The 17,329-nt window shown below is 42.7% G+C and overlaps 1 protein-coding gene across 4 annotated transcripts in view; it reads right to left on the bottom strand.

Annotated features, from left to right (window-relative positions):
- Positions 1-1,085, bottom strand: part of LOC132389307 (zinc finger protein 234-like) — a 39,022-nt gene extending 37,937 nt beyond the window's left edge. For 3 of the 4 annotated variants that reach the window (XM_059961825.1, XM_059961826.1, XM_059961827.1), the window contains exon 1: positions 532-1,024. The gene's annotated coding sequence lies outside the window, so the exon portion shown is untranslated. The other variant, XM_059961824.1, reaches the window with a different exon arrangement.
- Between the last annotated feature and the right edge of the window lie 16,244 nt (positions 1,086-17,329).

Genomic DNA, 17,329 nt, shown 5'->3' with positions numbered 1-17,329 from the left:
CCCCTCTAACTTGTAATGACCAGTGTGCACATGAAGCCTTTATTGTGCATGTTTGTTAATCCAGTGTCAACATGTGCACAGTGAATTTCATATAGAGAGGTATTCATTTTCACAGCAAGCAAATCACTGTCGATAACAACTTTGATCTCCTCTGGGTCTAATCAAGTTCAGCTGCACTGTCACACAACCTATGTAACAGGCCTGTAACAGGTAATGAAGGATTTTCTCACCAGAGCTTTTGCACTTTGTCCATATGTGGATTGCTTGCTAAATTACAATTCAAAAAGTAACATTTCCAAGTATCACTCCACTTTTTCCCACTTGTAAATTCTCCAGCAACTTTTGCATCTCCACAATAGACACAGATAATACCAGTTTATGTATTGTACATAAATATTTCCCCAAACCCTCCCCTAGGTGAACTCATTGATGGCAATGCCTATGAATCTGAATGGAAGGGGAGTAGACTGTCTCATTGGAGACATCTGGCACATTTGTGATGAAGGGCAAAAAGCTGTTTGATATAATTACCTTCCCAGAGAGAATGAGTCAAAACATGTTCTCACGGGTAGAAAAGTTCAGACCAGGAGGAGGTGGAACAAAGCAACACACACAAAATGCTGGAGGAACTCAGCAGGCCAGGCACCATCTATGGAAAAGAGTACTAATGCTGAGTTCCTCCGGCATTTTGTGTGTGTTGCTTGGATTTCCAGCATCTGCAGATTTTCTCCTGTTTGGGATTGGAGGTAAACAAATGTGATTTTCTCAAGAGCTGATGTAAAAGATTGTTGTGCCCTATCTCCGAGTTCCCAATCCTCACATTCAGATAGCTGGAGCTCAGCTCTGTTTGAGAGATCCATCGGTTCCCATTCCCTCATCAGCTGGAAGCTCCCCGGGGCCCGAGTACGGATCGTGGGGCTGAGAAAGAGGGACGAGAGCAGGACTGTGCCGGGAATAAGGGTCAGAGTGACTAGACTCACTGCAATTGTCCCTCAGTTGGTGTTTTTAAGGCTGAACCGGAGAATCGTTCTTACCTGCGCCGAGATCCCGAGGCCTTTTGTAAACTGCGCATGCGCAACATTCGCATCTTAGACGCCTGCGCATTCAATCAAGGCTTCAGAGCTGGCGAATTTATTATTGCAGCGCTTTCTGGGTCATCACGGTGCCATTAAAAGTTTCAGCAGACACCAGTTACATCCCATATCATTTTTTTTTGGTGTAGAAAACTCAGCAGCTCCTTTAACACAGAAAACAGCTCCCATAAAGAATACAATTAATATCAGCAAACTTTCCGCGTGTTTATTGCCAAAGTAGAACCTTCTTAAAAATGCAGATATGAAACACAAGACATTCTGCTGTTGCTGGAAATGTAGACACATACACATAAAATGCAGGAGGAAATCTGCAATTCGTGCAGCAGCTAAGCATAGTCCAGGCATGCTGAAGGGACTTGTCCAAAATTTTGTCTATTTATTCTTCTCCATATTTGCTTCCTGATCTGTTGATTTCCACCAGTATTTTTCAGAAATAAACCACCTTTTTTTCAATCAACCAGTTTCTAAATGTTTCTGATCTATCATTTGTAGCCACATCCTGTTGGTCTGATTCCTCGTCTTCCTCCTCTTTGTAAACTCCAGGCCCCATCTCTTTCTTGAGCCAGAAAGCCATGAATCATGCTGGCAACCCTTTGGTTTCTGATTCTGCTCCATCGAAGATTCACTCCTTACTCTGCTGTCAGACTTGAGAGGTGAATTGCACCAACTCAGCTGTCTAAGGCACAGTCCTTTGAAGTTAGTGAAAATCACCCAAAACATTGAAAAGAGCAAGGCTGATAAGTGAAGTCAGAGCCAAAGTAAAAACAAAAGACGGTGTACAAGGAAGTCAGAGCTAGTGGGAAGATAGAGGATTGGAGGCTTTTAAAAACATGCAGAAGAAATCCAGGAAGGTCATTCAGAAGGAACTGATGAATGATGCGATGAAGCATGGGACTAATTTCAAAGAGGATACTAAAAGCTTTTTTTAAGTATATAAAAGGTAAAAGAGAGTCAAGGGTAGATATAGGACCAATACAGAATGATGCTGGAGATATTGTAATGAGAAATGCAGAGATGGCAGTGGAACTGAATGAGTAGTTTGCATCAGTCTTCACAGTGGAAGATGTCTACAGTATATCAGACATTCAAGAGTATTAGGGAAGTGAAGTCCGTGCAGTTACAATTACGACTGAGAAGGTGCTGAGGAAGATAATGGTCTGAGTGTAGATAAATCTCCTGGACCTGATGGAATACACCCTCGGGTCCTGAAGGAAGTAACTGGAAAGACTGCAGAGGCCTTAACGATGATCTTTCAAGAAACGTCAGATTCTGGCATTGTACCGGATGACTGGTAAATTGCAAATGTTATCCGCAATTTCAGAAGAGAGGGAGGCAGAAGAAAGGAACCTATAGTCCTGTTAGCCTGGCATCGGTGGTTGGGAAGTTGTTGGAAGCGATTTTTAGGGATGAGATTATGGAGTATCTGAGACACATGACAAGAGATGCCAAAGCCAGCATGGATTCCTGAAAGGAAAACCATGCCTGAGAAAACTACTGCAATTTTTCAAGAAAATTACAAGCCAGGTAGACAAATGACATGAAATAGATATAGTGTACTTGGATTTTCAGAAATCCTTTGACAAGGTGCTGCACATGAGGCCGCTTAGCAATAAGAGGTCATGGAATTACAGGGAAGTTACTGGCGTGGTTGAACATTGCTAGGTCAGCAGAAGAGTGGGAATAAATATATCGTTTTCTGACTGGTTGCCAGTTACCAGTGGAGTTCCACAGGGATCAATTTTGGGATCGCTGCTTTTTACGATGTATGTCTATGACTTGGACTACAGTATTAATGGATTTGTGGATAAAATTGCCGATGATACAAAGATAGGTGGAGGAGCGGGTAGTGTTGAGGAAACATAAAGATTGCAGAGAGACTCAGCTAGTTTAGGGGAACGAGCAAAGAAATGGCAAATGAAATATAAAGTTGGAAAGTGGATGGTCATGCACTCTGGTGGAAGAAATAAACGGGCAGAGTATTATTTAGATGGGGAGATTCTTCAAAATACAGAGAGGCAAATGGACTTGGGAGTCCTTGTGCAGGATACCCTTAAAGTTAATTTCCAGTTTGAGTCGGTGGTGAAGGCAGCAAATGCAATGTTGGCGTTCATTACCCGACTTACAGGCTATAAGAGCAGGGATGTGATGTTGAGGCTCTACAAGACACTCGGGAGACAACACTTCGAGAATTGTGTGCAGTTTTAGGATCCTTATTTTAGAAACGATATACTGATATTGGAGAGGTTCAGAGGAGATTCACAAGAATGATTCCAGGAATGAAAGGGTTACCGTATGAGGAGCGTCTGACAGCTTTTGGACTGTATTCTCTGGAGTTCAAGAGAATGAAGGGGAGTCTCATAGAGGCATTCAGAATGTTAAAAGTCCTGAACAGATTAGATATGGTAAAGTTAATAACCATAACCATATAACAATTACGGCACGAAAGCAGGCCATCTCTGTCCTTCTAGTCCGTGCCGAACGCTTACTCTCACCTACTCCCACCGACCCGCACTCAGCCCATAACCCTCCATTCCTTCCCTGTCCATATAACTATCTAATTTAACTTTAAATGCCAATATCGAACCTGCCTCTACCACTTCTACTGTGTGTTCCGCACAGCTACCACTTTCTGAGTAAAGAAATTCCCCTACTGTTACCCTTAAACTTTTCAAATCATGTCCTCTTATTTGAATCTCCCCTACTCTCAATGGAAAACGCCTATCCATGGCAAGTCGATTTATTCCCTTCATAATTATAAATACCTCTATCAAGTTCCCCTCAACCTTCTGCGCTCCAAAGAATAAAGACCTAACTTGTTCAACCTTTCTCTGTATCTTAGGTGCTGAAACCCAAGGAACATTCTAGTAAATCTTCTCAGTACTCTGTCTATTTTGTTGACATCTTTCCTATAATTCGTTGACCAGAACGGTACACATTACTCCGAATTCGGCCTTAGCAATGCTTTGTACAATTTTAACATTACATCACAACTCCTATACTCAATGCTCTGATTTATAAAGGCTAGCATACCAAAAGCTTTCTTCACCACCCTATCCACATGAGATACCACCGTCAGGGAACTATGCACCATTATTCCTAGATCACTCTGTTCTACTGCATTCTTCAAAGCTCTACCATTTACCATGTATGTCCTATTTGGATTATTCCTACCAAAATACAGCACTTCGCAATTATCAGCATTAAACTCCATCCGTCATCGTTTAGCCCACTCTTATAACTGGCCTAAATCTCTCTGCAAGCTTTGAAAACCTACTTCATTATCCACAACGCCACCTACCTTAGTATCATCTGCATGGTAGGGGATTAATTAATTTCCCATGGTAAGGGATTCTTGGACAAGAGGGCACGACTTCAGAATTTGAGGACGTCCATTTGGAACTGAAATGCGGACAAATCACTCTAGTCAGAGGATGGTAAATCTCTGGAATTTGTTGCTACGGGCAGCCATGGAGGCCAAGTCAGTGCTTGTATTTAAGGAAGAGATAGAAAGGTTCTTGATTAGTCAGGGCATCAAAGGGTATGGGGTGATTCAGGGGAGTGGAGATGACTAGAAGAATTTGATCAGCCCACGGTTGAATGGTGGAGCAGACTGGATGGCTCAAATGGCCTATTTCTGCTCCTATATCTGATGGTCTTATGGATTCACTCATCCATGTGTCTCCGTCTTTTTCCGATTTTCAAAATATATGTACATTTCAATATCTTAAACACATGGATTCCTGTAGATGCTGGAAATCCAATGAAACACACATGCGGGCCTAGCTTCTCCTGCTACAGGCTAAGATCCGGAGAGGCACAAAGAGGGAAAGTAAGGACAGACTGGCTTGCTCTGTCATGAATCAGAATCCGGGAAGGACAGCTTGGAATGTAACAGGAAATGGGAAAAATGTCTTCTGGATTGTTGGACCTAATTTTTCAGATGAGCATTAGATATTCGTATAATGAATTTTCTACTGATCATTCAAGTGATTTCATTCCCTGTCCTCGCCATCATTGCTGTTCCCGGTGAATCTTTCCAAAGATAAATTATGAAACCACATTTCACTGTACATTTCCCTTCTCCTGTGTATCTCTCCTAATAATAATTAATGCTGCTCTTGCACGTACCAGTTGATGATTAAGCAAATCCTTGCTGTATGCACTTCGATAATTTACTGAATCTAGGAATCCTGTCTAAGAAAATATATATTGTCAATTGTGATGATCCAGAGCAGGTTTCTGAGAACAGTGTATCTTATTATCTGTTGTCGCATAGAAACATTAACCTTATTATGAACACGCCTCCTCAGTTTCTCCCATGTCATTTTAACCAGCATCGGTTGGAATACAACCGATAAGTTTGAGGTTGTCCACTTTGGGAGTAAGGAAATGAAGCAGATTATTCTCTGAGCGGTGTAGAGTTAGGTAAGAGAGAAAAATAAAGAGATCCAGGAGTCTTTGTTCATCACTCACTGAAGGTGAATGAGTCAGTGCAGCAGGCAGTGAAGAAGGCTAGTGGAATGTTGACATTTATTACCAAGGGAATTGAGTACAAGAGCAAGGAAATCCTTTTGCATTTATACAGGGCCCTGGTGAGACCACACCTGGAGTATTGTGTACAGTTTTGGTCTCCAGGGTTAAGGAAGGACATCTTGGCTATAGAGGAAGTGCAGTGTAGATTCACGAGGTTAATTCTTGGGATGTCTGGAACGTCTTACGCAGATAGGTTAGCGAGACTGGGCTTGTACATGCTGGAATTAAGGGGATTGAGAGGGGATCTGATTGCAACATATAAGATTTTTGAGGGATTAGACAGGATAGAGGCAGGAAATATGTTCCAAATGCTGGGAGAGTCCAGTACCAGAGGGCATTGTTTGGGAATAAGGGGTAGGTGTTTTAGGACAGAGTTAAGGAGAAACTTCTTCTCCCAGAGAGTTTTGGGGGTCTGGAATGCACTGCCTCGGAAGGCAGTGGAGGCCAATTCAATGCTTTCAAGAAGGATCTAGATAGGTATCTTATGGGTAGGGGAATCAAGGGATATGGGGACAAGGCAGGAATCGGGTATTGATAGTAGATGATCAGCCATGATCTCAGAATGGCGGTGCAGGCTCGAAGGGCCGAATGGTCTACTTCTGCACCTATTGTCTATAAAACATAATAAATCCCTGATCACCTTTTCAACTTTCACTTGCTGTGCGAGTTCCCATTGAAGGAAAGGAAGCATTGTCTCCGTGGATATAATCGCGAATTCCCTCTTCTGCATCTGGCCTTCTTCCGGCCCATCCCCAACTGTGTTCTTAAAATGCAGTTTTCCGATTCGGATCCAAAAATTATAAAATGCAAAGATCCTTAATGGAGACTTCCCCGCTAACTGCATTTGACGGTGTTTTGACCAAGTAACACATTTCTGAAAACATGATAGGCCACTGGAGTTCTTGAAATACTGATCATGACGCATTGTTGCGGTGACAAATCAATATCGTGGCTGCTGAGAGAGTAAAGCGTTCTCGAAACTTCAATGAACAGCATACGAGTATAAAGGCTAAAGTTCAAGGAGGAGACGGTGACCCTTGCGGTATAATTTGAAGGTAATACTCATTCCCTGAAAGTCGGAAAGAGGAAATGGGAGGCACTGGTAGGGTGTTGGGCTCCTGCGCTTTTTGCAAATCACGGAGCCTTGGGTAACGATCATTGACGGAAAGCTGCTCTTTATCTAAAGGTGGTAGCTGTCAATGATGCTTATTTCACGACAGTTTAAATGCCACAGATTTAATCGATGAAGCAACATTCAGCTCTTTTTGCCCCAACATATCCGAAATCCCCCAATCATCAACAATCGCTATTTGTAATTTTCGTGCTCTGTTTCCTAACTGATATTCGGACCAACAGAATGAATTGAGTACACACACAATTGCGAAATGGTTTAATATTTATTGGAAGATAGTCGCTAGGATTGTATTATTACGTCCATTTCACTCATGTCTGACATTGTCACATGTGAAAAGGGGATTAGTTTATATGCTTACGTTAAGAAAACCCTTCCTGGTGTGATTTTCCTGATTGATTCTTCTGTTCGCAGTGAACATGGTGACCATATTCATCTTGTTTCGGGAAAAGTGCGGCCTCTCCAGAGTTGTCGCTTGCTACCTAGTTGCCATGGCAATGGCGGATCTTCTGGTTCTCTTCCTGGACCTGACATAGAGCAAGATTCCTCTACTGGGCATTACAACTGACGTTTTCTGACAATGAATGAAGAAAGGGTGTAATATCCACGCTGTTCTACTTTACACCGTCAACATCTGTTCGGTCTAGTTCACCGTCACGATCAACTTTGATCGGTTTATCTAGATTTGTTGCCACATCCTTAAAACAAAATATGGCACTGGGAAATTTGCAGCCGTGGTTTTGGGAACTGTGACGGTGATCAACTGTTTAAAGAATATTAATTAGTATTTTCGGCTGTCAGAGAGTTACACATGGATAGTTTTTCCATTAATTTGCAGGGAGCGTACGCATCATTTGAATTTATTTACCATGATTCAGATTGAAATCTTTTATTATTTCCTCAGCCGTGTAGTCCTTTTTGTTCTGGTTCTGCTGACGAATGGCTGCACCGTTAGGTACATCTTAGTCACTAGCAGAGGTCGCAGTAGACTCAGGGTTCCCGGAAACGGGCAGAACACCAGAGACACGAGATGGAGAAACGCAGGAAATCCCTCGTTTTCTTGCTGATCGTCTCGGGCAATTTCATCCTGCTGTGGGCACCTTTCACTGTGTTCACTGCGTGGAACCGGCTGTTTGATTCTACCCTTTCTGTGCGTCTTCCTTATTCGTTGCGAGAGATGGGCGCAATTCTGCAGCTTCTGAGCTGTTGTACAAACATGGCCTTTTTACGCCGTGACACAGACCAAGTTCAGAGAGCAGCTGAAGAATGTGGTAAAATCTCCACTCGCTCTCATTGTTCCGAAGAAGTCGTGAATTAGTGGCGTCTCTTGCCCTGATCCAATTATCGTTTTATACATTGCGGGTACTGTCGGTTCTTCTAGGCCCCGCGCTATCTTTCTTCCACTCAGACCTTGCAAGCGGCAATGTAATGGAAGGGTCGTTACACAGCCACGATGCTCATCCCTCATTCGGCACTCTATTTTCGCATGGCCGCCCTACGGCTCTTAGTACGTTTAGAGCCATCGTTCCATCGTGTAGTCCTTCTGCACGGCCGGATACATTGGTGCAACTGCAAGGCCATACTCCTGCAAGGGCATCTGTGTTTCCGAAACAAGCCTACAGTGACGACTCAATTGCTTCTGCGAGTCCATTGAAGGCTCAATTAGTGCTGCTTCCTGCACCCACGCTGAGCTCGTCAATTTCAGCTACCTTGCCTACAACTTTACACGTTGCCGCAGATCAGGTTTGTCCCTTTCTGGCACTTCTCTTGTCTCTCGATCTCTCTGTCCTCAACGGGAGAGACCGACATCTTGCACAAAGCTAAGCTATTGACTCTCACAGTTACATTGACGATACCTCCTGCCACACGGACTCTTGCAAAACTGACATTCCATTCTATTATTTCCTTGCCTGAGAATTTACTCTCGACATTTTACAGTAAATGGAAATTCCCTTCCACCACGATCGTTGCTGCCGTCTCCATTCTCTGACGCAGTTTTTGCGGGTATTGCCATTGCATCCCACCGAAAATAATAAAAGGGATTGAGTCTCATTGTCCTCATGAGCCATCTCATGCAAGACTTCTTTTCCCTCATCTTCCACCATCTCCATTGCGACTCAACCACCAGGCACAACTTCCCCTCCCCCATCTCCACTGCCAGGAGATATCTATTTAGTCGGTCTTGCGCACAACTCTCCCTTATTCCTGAAAATCTACTCCAGAAAATATTTCTACACCGGCACTGATTATTTGGGCGCAACGTGTATCTCATTGGTAATATATTTCATTTCCAGGATCGGTTCGTTTGCAAGAAATGCTGACAATCGATCCAGCATTTACATTAAATACAGCATTGCAAACCCTGTCAGACCAAGATATTACTGATGCTGCGAACAGAACTGTCCTGAAAATTATCTTGAACTTGATATTATAGAGCTTGGAGTAAAGTCATTAATGGACAAGCATCCCAGCGAGTGACCGCACTATCGAAGACATTTAACGTTGAATTTTGTTAATTTCTTACGCATAATCTCGGGAATAGCTCAATCTTTTGACTGAAAAACTCGCTGTATCATTGTTAATCTTCGCAATGAACCATGGTTACAGTTGGAGGGATCCAATATGACCGACTGTTTTCCAATACATATTTCTGTCCGTTAATGGTGACATTTCCTTGCACGTGATTCTCAGGATCATTTCAGCGCGAAAGCCGTTCAAAGTTAACATGAACACCTTGTCGCAGGTTGGTGGATAACAAATCAGAAATTTCAAATATGTGCACCTTTCGTACAGTGGCTGAAGACAATATCCAACACCAAGAACCTATTAATATTGTCTTTTCCTTCAGTACGGATCGAAGTTCTCAACAGCGTGACACATCTGACTTTCTTCAAGTTTTAAACCAGAAGATACATTATATGCGTATTTTCTTTTAATATTCAGATACATTCATTATGAACCATGTCCCATCTCCGGAATTCTTGAGAACGAAGCTGCTAATATAGAGCCATCATTTTATTTTAACAATAAGTTCGCTCCTTATACTGTCGCGTCACTGACATAACGACAATATCTGAACTTAAAGACGTCAGTCAGCAGAACCAGACGACCAAAGAGGGATCTCAGGCATCACCGGCAGCAATGGCACTGGTTATCTAAACCCAGCTCAGATTCGTTTCGACTAAATGTATTAACCTGTCAATTCTCGCTAGCCAGATAACAAATACAGCGCCTATAAAGAAGTACTCACTTCCCCCGCCCCTGAAATAGCCCTGTAACCATGGACATACACATGGATCTCAGATATGCCTGCTATTTTGTCCGCTCGGTGAAACATTCTTTGGTCCAAACCAACAGTGGTGTCACACTCCGACTTTTCCTATGCGACATCGATGAATGCTAGCTCGTCGCCTTCATCAACCGCTTCCAAATTCCCCCTGCTTTCAAGTTTACCTGGTCAATTTCGACAACCCTCTTCCCTTCCTCGATCTCTCTCATTCTATTTCCAAAGACAGCTTAACTACTGTTGTCTATTATAAACCCATTGACTATCACGATACCTGGAATGTACCGTTTCCCATCCTGTTACTTGTAACAATACCATTTCCTTCTCTCAATTCCTCCCATCTCCACCTCTTATGCTCTCTGGATGAGGCTTTTCATTTCAAGACGAAGAATATATATTTCAAAGTAAGGTAATGCTTTTCCTCCACCATCAACGCGGTCCTCCAACCGCATCTTTTCAATTTCCCGCAGATCTGCCCTCTCACCACCCTCACTCCACCTCACCTATGATAGGGAACTTTTGACCTCACCTGCCATACCACCAGTTTCTGCATCCAGCACATAATTGTCCGCAAACATCCGCAATCACCAACGGGATCCCAACAAAATGCAAATTCTTCTACTCCCAATTTGTGCTTTCCAAAGGGATCCTTGTCCATTTGTCCCTGACCACCCATCTCCCTCCTAGCACTTATTAATGACAAGCATCAACCCTGAGGTAATCCACAAGTCATGGGGCTTCAATCAGAGAAGCAACTATCTTTTAGCACTCGCTGGATTCTTTCAGAAAGCCAATGCCCAGTCTGATTTACTGCCTTCTGTTGACTGCCCATCCATTAACCTGTCTCAACGATTCTCCCATGCGGGACCTTGTCAAATGGCTTTCTAAAGTCAATATACACAACGTCCACTTCCTTGCCTTCAGCCACTTTACTGGTAAATTCTTTAATAAAATGTACAAGATTGGTTAGAAATGAACTACCATGCACGAAGCCACGCTGACTATCTTTAATCAGGCTATGTATATCGACAGTACATATATACTCGTTCCACATCTGCAGTATCTGGATTTAGTTGGTAATGCTTAAGATTGTCCACGTATGTCCTGTGCACAAGAGACAGGACAGACAACACAGCCAGTCACCGCTCTACCAGCCTACCGTCCATCATCAGCAAAATGATGGAAGTGGTCATCAACAGTGCTGTCATGCAGCACTACTAGGTCAGAACCTGCTTGCTGCTGCCCAGTTTGGATTCCGTCAATGTACTCAGCACTGACCTCATCACCTCCTTGATCCAAACATGGACCAACGAGATAAATATTAGAGGTGAGCCTGGAGTAATAGCCCTCGATATCAAGCAGCATTTGTTCAGGTATGACTCATAAACCCCTATCTGAAATGTAGTCAATGGGATTTACGGGGGAAACCCTCCGCTGGTTGAACGAAAGGAAGATAGTTGTGGTGTCTGGAGCTCAATCATCTATCTTCAGGACCCCACTGCAGGAGTTCTTCAGCTGCTTCATCGATGTCCTTCGTTCCGTCGTAATGTCAGAACTCAGGATGTGCGCAGATGACTGCACAGTGTTCTGGACCATTCGTGGCTCCTCAGATAGTCAAGCACTTCATCCCTAAGTGCAGCAGGACCTGGATGTATCAAGGCTTAGCCTCAGTTATGAACCCCGCAGTGCAAGGAATGACTGTCTCCAACAGCAGAGTATCTAAACATCATACTTTGATATTCAGTGGCATTGCAAACATTGAATTTTCGGCTATCAGCATCCTGTGGATTTCCATAGATAGGGAACTGAACCATATAACTACCTTGGCTATTAGAGCACGTCAAGGGCTAGGAATCCTGTGGCGTCTGTCTCACCTCCTTATCCCCCAAAGCCCGTCCATGTTCGAATTCACTTTGAAATCCAATGCGTCAGTATTTCAGTGGAATATAGGAAATTAAAATGGCATAAGAGGGGAAACATGCCAAAGTTGACGGGAAAGACGCACCAGCAGGAGGAGCAGCAGACCAGCAATGGCACAAGTTTCTGCGAAAGGTGATGGAAGTGCAAGACAGGTATATTCCAAATAAGAAAATAAAAATTAAATGGAAGAAGGATATTACCGTGGCTGACAAATTAAGTCAGAGCCATTGTAAAAGTAAAAGAGAGGGCAGACAAGGAAGCCAAACCATGTGGGAAAATAAAGGATTCGGAAGGTTTAAAAAACTTGTAGATGGATACTAAGAAATACATTAGGAAGATAAAAGATGAATTATGAAGGGAAGATGGCGGCTAATATATATATATATATATATTTATTTCTTTAAGTGTGTAACGAGTAAAAGAGAGTTGAGTGTCGATATAGGATTTATAGAAAATTACGCTGGAATTACTGTAGTGAGAAATGCAGAGATGGCAGTGGAACTGAATGAGTAGTTTGCATCAGTCTTCACAGTGGAAGATGTCTACAGTATATCAGACATTCAAGAGTATTAGGGAAGTGAAGTTTGTGCAGTAACAGTTACGACTGAGAAGGTGCTTAAGAAGATAATGGTCTGAGTGTAGATAAATCTCCTGAACCTGATGGAATGCTCCCTCGGATTATGAAGGAAGTAACTGGAGAGACTGCAGAGGCCTTGACGATGATCTTTCAAGAAACAACAGATTCTGGCATTGTACCGGATGAGTGGAAAATTGCAAGAGTTATCCGCAATTTAAGAAGGGAGGGAGGCGGAAGAAAGGAAGCTATAATCCTTTTAGCATGGCATCAGTGGTTGGGAAGTTGTTGGAAGCGATTTTTTAGGGATGAGATTATGGAGTATCTGAGACACATGACAAGAGATGCCAAAGCCAGCATGAATTCCTGAAAGGAAAACCCTGTCTGAGAAATCTACTGTAAATTTTCAAGGAAATGACAAGCCAGGTTGACAAAGGACATGAAATAGATATAGTGTACTTGGATTTTCAGAAATCCTTTGACAAGGTGCTGCACATGAGGCCGCTTAGCAATAAGAGGTCATGGAATTACAGGGAAGTTACTGGCGTGGTTGAACATTGCTAGGTCAGCAGAAGAGTGGGAATAAATATATCGTATTCTGGCTGGCTGCCAGTTTCCAGTGGAGTTCCACAGGGGTCAATTTTGGGACGCTGCTTTTTACGATGTATGTCTATGATTTGAACTACAGTATTAATGGATCTGTGGTTAAAATTGCTAATGATGCAAAGATAGGTGGAGGAGCGGGCAGCATTGAGGAAACAGAGGGCCTGCAGAAACAATTAGATAGTTTAGACGAATGGGCAAAGAAGTGGCAAATGAAATACAATGTTGGAAAGTGAATGGTTCTGCACTTTGGTGGAACAAGTAAACGGTCAGACCATTTAGATGGGGGAAGACTTTAAAATGCAGAAATGCAAATGGACTTGTGAGTCCTTGTGTACGATACCCAAAAGGTTAACTTCCAGTTTAAATTGCTGGTGAAGAAAGTGTAAGCAATGTTCACATTCACCTCTAGAATTGTAGAATATAAGAGCAGGGATGTGAAGTTGAGGCTATATAAGGCACCCGTGAGAGAGTATTGTGTGCAGATTCGGGCTGCTTATTTTATAAAGAATATACTGACATTATAGAGGGCTCAGAGAAGATTCACGAGAATGATTGTAGGAATTAAAGGGTTAACGTATGAGGAATGCCTGGCAGCTCTTGTGGTGTATACCCTGAAGTTCAGGAGTGTGAGGAGGGATCTCATAGAAACATTCTGAATGTTAAAATGGCCTGAACAGATTAGAAATGGCAAAGATACTTCCGACGATACAGTATGGGAGTCCAGCAGAAGAGGGGACGACTTAAGGTTTGAAGACCTCAACTTAAACAGAGATGCGGAAAAATTACTTCAGTTAGAAGGTAGTAAATCTGTGGAATTTGTTGCCACGAAGGGCTGTGGAGGCTAAGTCATTGGGTGCATTTAGTTCGGAGATAGATAGATTCTTGATTATCCAAGACATTAAAGGGAATGGAGAGAAGGCAGGGGAGTGGCGATGACTGGAAAAAAAAAAAGCTGATAAGGCGATGATTAAATAGCAGTGCAGACTTGAAGGGTCTTTTCATGGTCTTATGGTCTCCATCTATAAGGCTCAAGCCAAATGTGTAATGAAATACTCGCCAATCGTCTGGATGCATGCAGCCTCATCAAAAAGCATTCAACCCATCTGATTGGTGCACCTTCCACAAGCATCCTACCCTTCCGCCATCGAAGAACTTTTGCTGCTTTGTATACTATCTATGCGAAGCAACAACACTCCGAAGTTCCTAAGGCAGTACCATCCTGACCCAGGACCACTACCATCCAGAAGAGCATCAGATACTATGGAACACTATCGCTTGGAAGTCAAACCAGCCAGCCACTCACCATCCAAACATGGAAGCCTGTAGACGTTTCTTCATTGCCACTGCGTCATAAACATGCCATTCTCTCCCTGGCAGCACTGTGTTGTAGTGACACCTGACAGACTGCAGCGCTTCAAGAAGTCAGCTCATTTCCACCTTTTAAAGGTCAACTAGCGATGGGCAATAAATGCTGGCTTAGTTGGCAACACCCACACCCACATCACGTAAATGAATAAATTTTAGGAAACACATCAACATTGACCAGTCCTACATTTATTAACATACAGTGACATGCAAACGTTTGGGCTCCCATGGTCTAAATTTCTGATCCTGTGAATACTTATGTAGATGAACTGATCTTATGAAGCAGAACTGATCTCCAAAAGTCATAAAGATGAAACTTTCCTTTCAACATCTTAAGCACGATTAGTTTACTTTTGTGCATTTTACAATTTTAGAGTGAAAAAAAAGGAGAAGAGCATCGTGATGTTTGAGCAACCCAAGAGATTTGAGCTCTCAGATAACTTTTAACAGAATCTCAACCATTAATTATCTTGTTTGGGCTATGACTTGCTCACAGTCATCGTTCGGGAAGGCCAGGTGATGCAAATGTTAAAGTTTTCTGAATACTCTGACTCCTCAAACCTTGTCCGAGCAATCAACAACCATGAGCTCCTCTAAGCAGCCGCCTAGCTCTCTGAAAATACCAATAAATGATGCCCACAAAGCCAAAGCCGGAGAAGGCTCAAAGTAGATAGCAACGCGTTTTCAGCTAGCCGTTTCCTCAGTTCGTAATGTAATTAACAAATGGCAGTTAACAGGAACGGTGGACGTCAATTTGAGGTCTGGAAGAACAAGAAAGTTTTTCGAACAACCTGCTGATAGGATTGTTAGAAAGGGAAATCAAAACCCTCGTTTGACTGTAAATGACCTTCAGGAAGATTTAGCAGATTCTGGATTGTTGTCGACACCTGAATAAATATGACCTTCATGGAAGAGACATCAGAAGAGAACCTGTCCTCCGTCCTCACCACAAAATTCCGCGTCCGACGTTTGCAAAGGAACATCAAAGCAAGCGTGATGCAATTTGGAAACAAGTCCTGTGGACTGTTGAAATTAAAAGGGAACTTTTTGACCTAAATGAGCAAAGGCGTGTTTGGAGAAAATAAAAAGGTCCAGATTTTCATGAAAAGAACGCGTCTGCAATTGATAAGCATGTGGGTCGATCGATCAGTCTTTGAGCTTGTGTGTTACAGCCGGTGGTACGGGGAACTTTTAACAGGTAGAGGGAAGAATGAATTCAATTAAATTCCAGTAAATTCTGGAAGCAAACATCACACCGTCTGTGAAAAAAAAACTGAAGATGAAAAGAGGATGGCTTCTACAACAGGATAAAATTTCTTAAACACACCTCTAAATCCAGTATAGACTACCTCAAGAAGTGCCAGCTAAAGATTTTGCCATGGCCCTCACTGTCCCCTGACCTAAACATCATCGAAAATCTGTGGACAGACCTCAAAATAGTAGTGCGTGCAAGATGGCCGAAGAATCTCACAGAACCAGAAGCCATTTGCTAGGAAGAATAGGCGAAAATACCCCAAACAAGGATTGAAAGACTCTTAGCTGGCTATGGAAAGCGTTTACAAGCTGTGATACATACGAAAGGGTGTATTACTATGTACTAACCATGGAGGGTGCCCAAACATTTGCTTCGGGCCCTTTTTCTTCGGTGCTATTTTGAAACTATAAAAGATGGAAAGAAAAAGGTAATCTTGCTTATAATATTCAAGAAATGTGTCATCTTTAACGTTATGCCTTTTTGAAAAGATGTCATTTTTACTCACTTAGCTACTCACAGTAACAAAAATTTTGGCCAGTGGTGCCCAAACCTTTGCATGCCACTACATTCACTTTAAAATCTGAGTTTTGTCTCGTTAACCAATGTCATTACTGCCGGGATGACTGCGATTCATCCTTGGTAGTCTGTCTCTGCTGACTGATATCTTTAAATACATCATTGATGCAACAGGATAAGGAACGCTGGCAAGAGAGGTGTCAGAATGGCATCAACCTGATCTGACAGCGATGTGAGAAGTTGCAGGAAACACAAATGAGATTGACAAGATTGGTGCAGGAAGAAGCTCCAATTGAATCGACCCGGTGGGGAATATAAACATATATAAACATATAACAATTACAGCACGGAAACAGGGCATCTGAGCCATTCTAGTCAGTGCCCAACACTTCTCTCACCTAGTCCCACCTACCTGCACTCAGCCCATAACCCTCCATTCCTTTCCTGTCCATATATCTATCTATTTTTTTAAATGACAAAATCGAGCCTGCCGCTACCACTTCTACAGGATGCTCGTTCCACACAGCTACACTCTCTGAGTAAAGACAATCCCCCTCGGGTTACTCATATACTTTTACCCCATAACTCTCAGCTCATGTCCTCTTGTTCGAATCTCCCTTACACTCAATGGAAAAAAAAAATCCTAGCTATGTCAATTCTACCTATCCCGCTCATAATTTTAAATACCTCTATCCAGTCCCCACTCAACCTTCTACACTCCAAATAATAAAGACCAAATTTGTTCAACCTTTCTCTGTAAATTAGGTGCTGAAATCCAGGTAAAATTCTAGTAAATCTCCTTTGAACACTATTTTGTTGACATATTTCATATAATTCGGTGACCAGAACTGTACACAATGTTCCAACTTCGGCCTTACCAATGCCTTGTACAGTTTTAACATTACATCCTAACTCCTGTACTCAATGCTCTAATTTATAAAGGCCAACATACCCAAAGGATGAACAGCTTGTTTCGGGAACACAGACGCCCTCGCAGGAGAATGGCTTTGCAGCTGCAGTGAGGTATCCGGGCGACTTGAAGGACTGC

Source organism: Hypanus sabinus, unplaced genomic scaffold, assembly GCF_030144855.1.
Source record: "Hypanus sabinus isolate sHypSab1 unplaced genomic scaffold, sHypSab1.hap1 scaffold_53, whole genome shotgun sequence".
NCBI lineage: Eukaryota > Metazoa > Chordata > Chondrichthyes > Myliobatiformes > Dasyatidae > Hypanus > Hypanus sabinus.
Note: the sequence above shows the minus strand (reverse complement) of the source record. Positions and strands in the feature narration are given on the sequence as shown.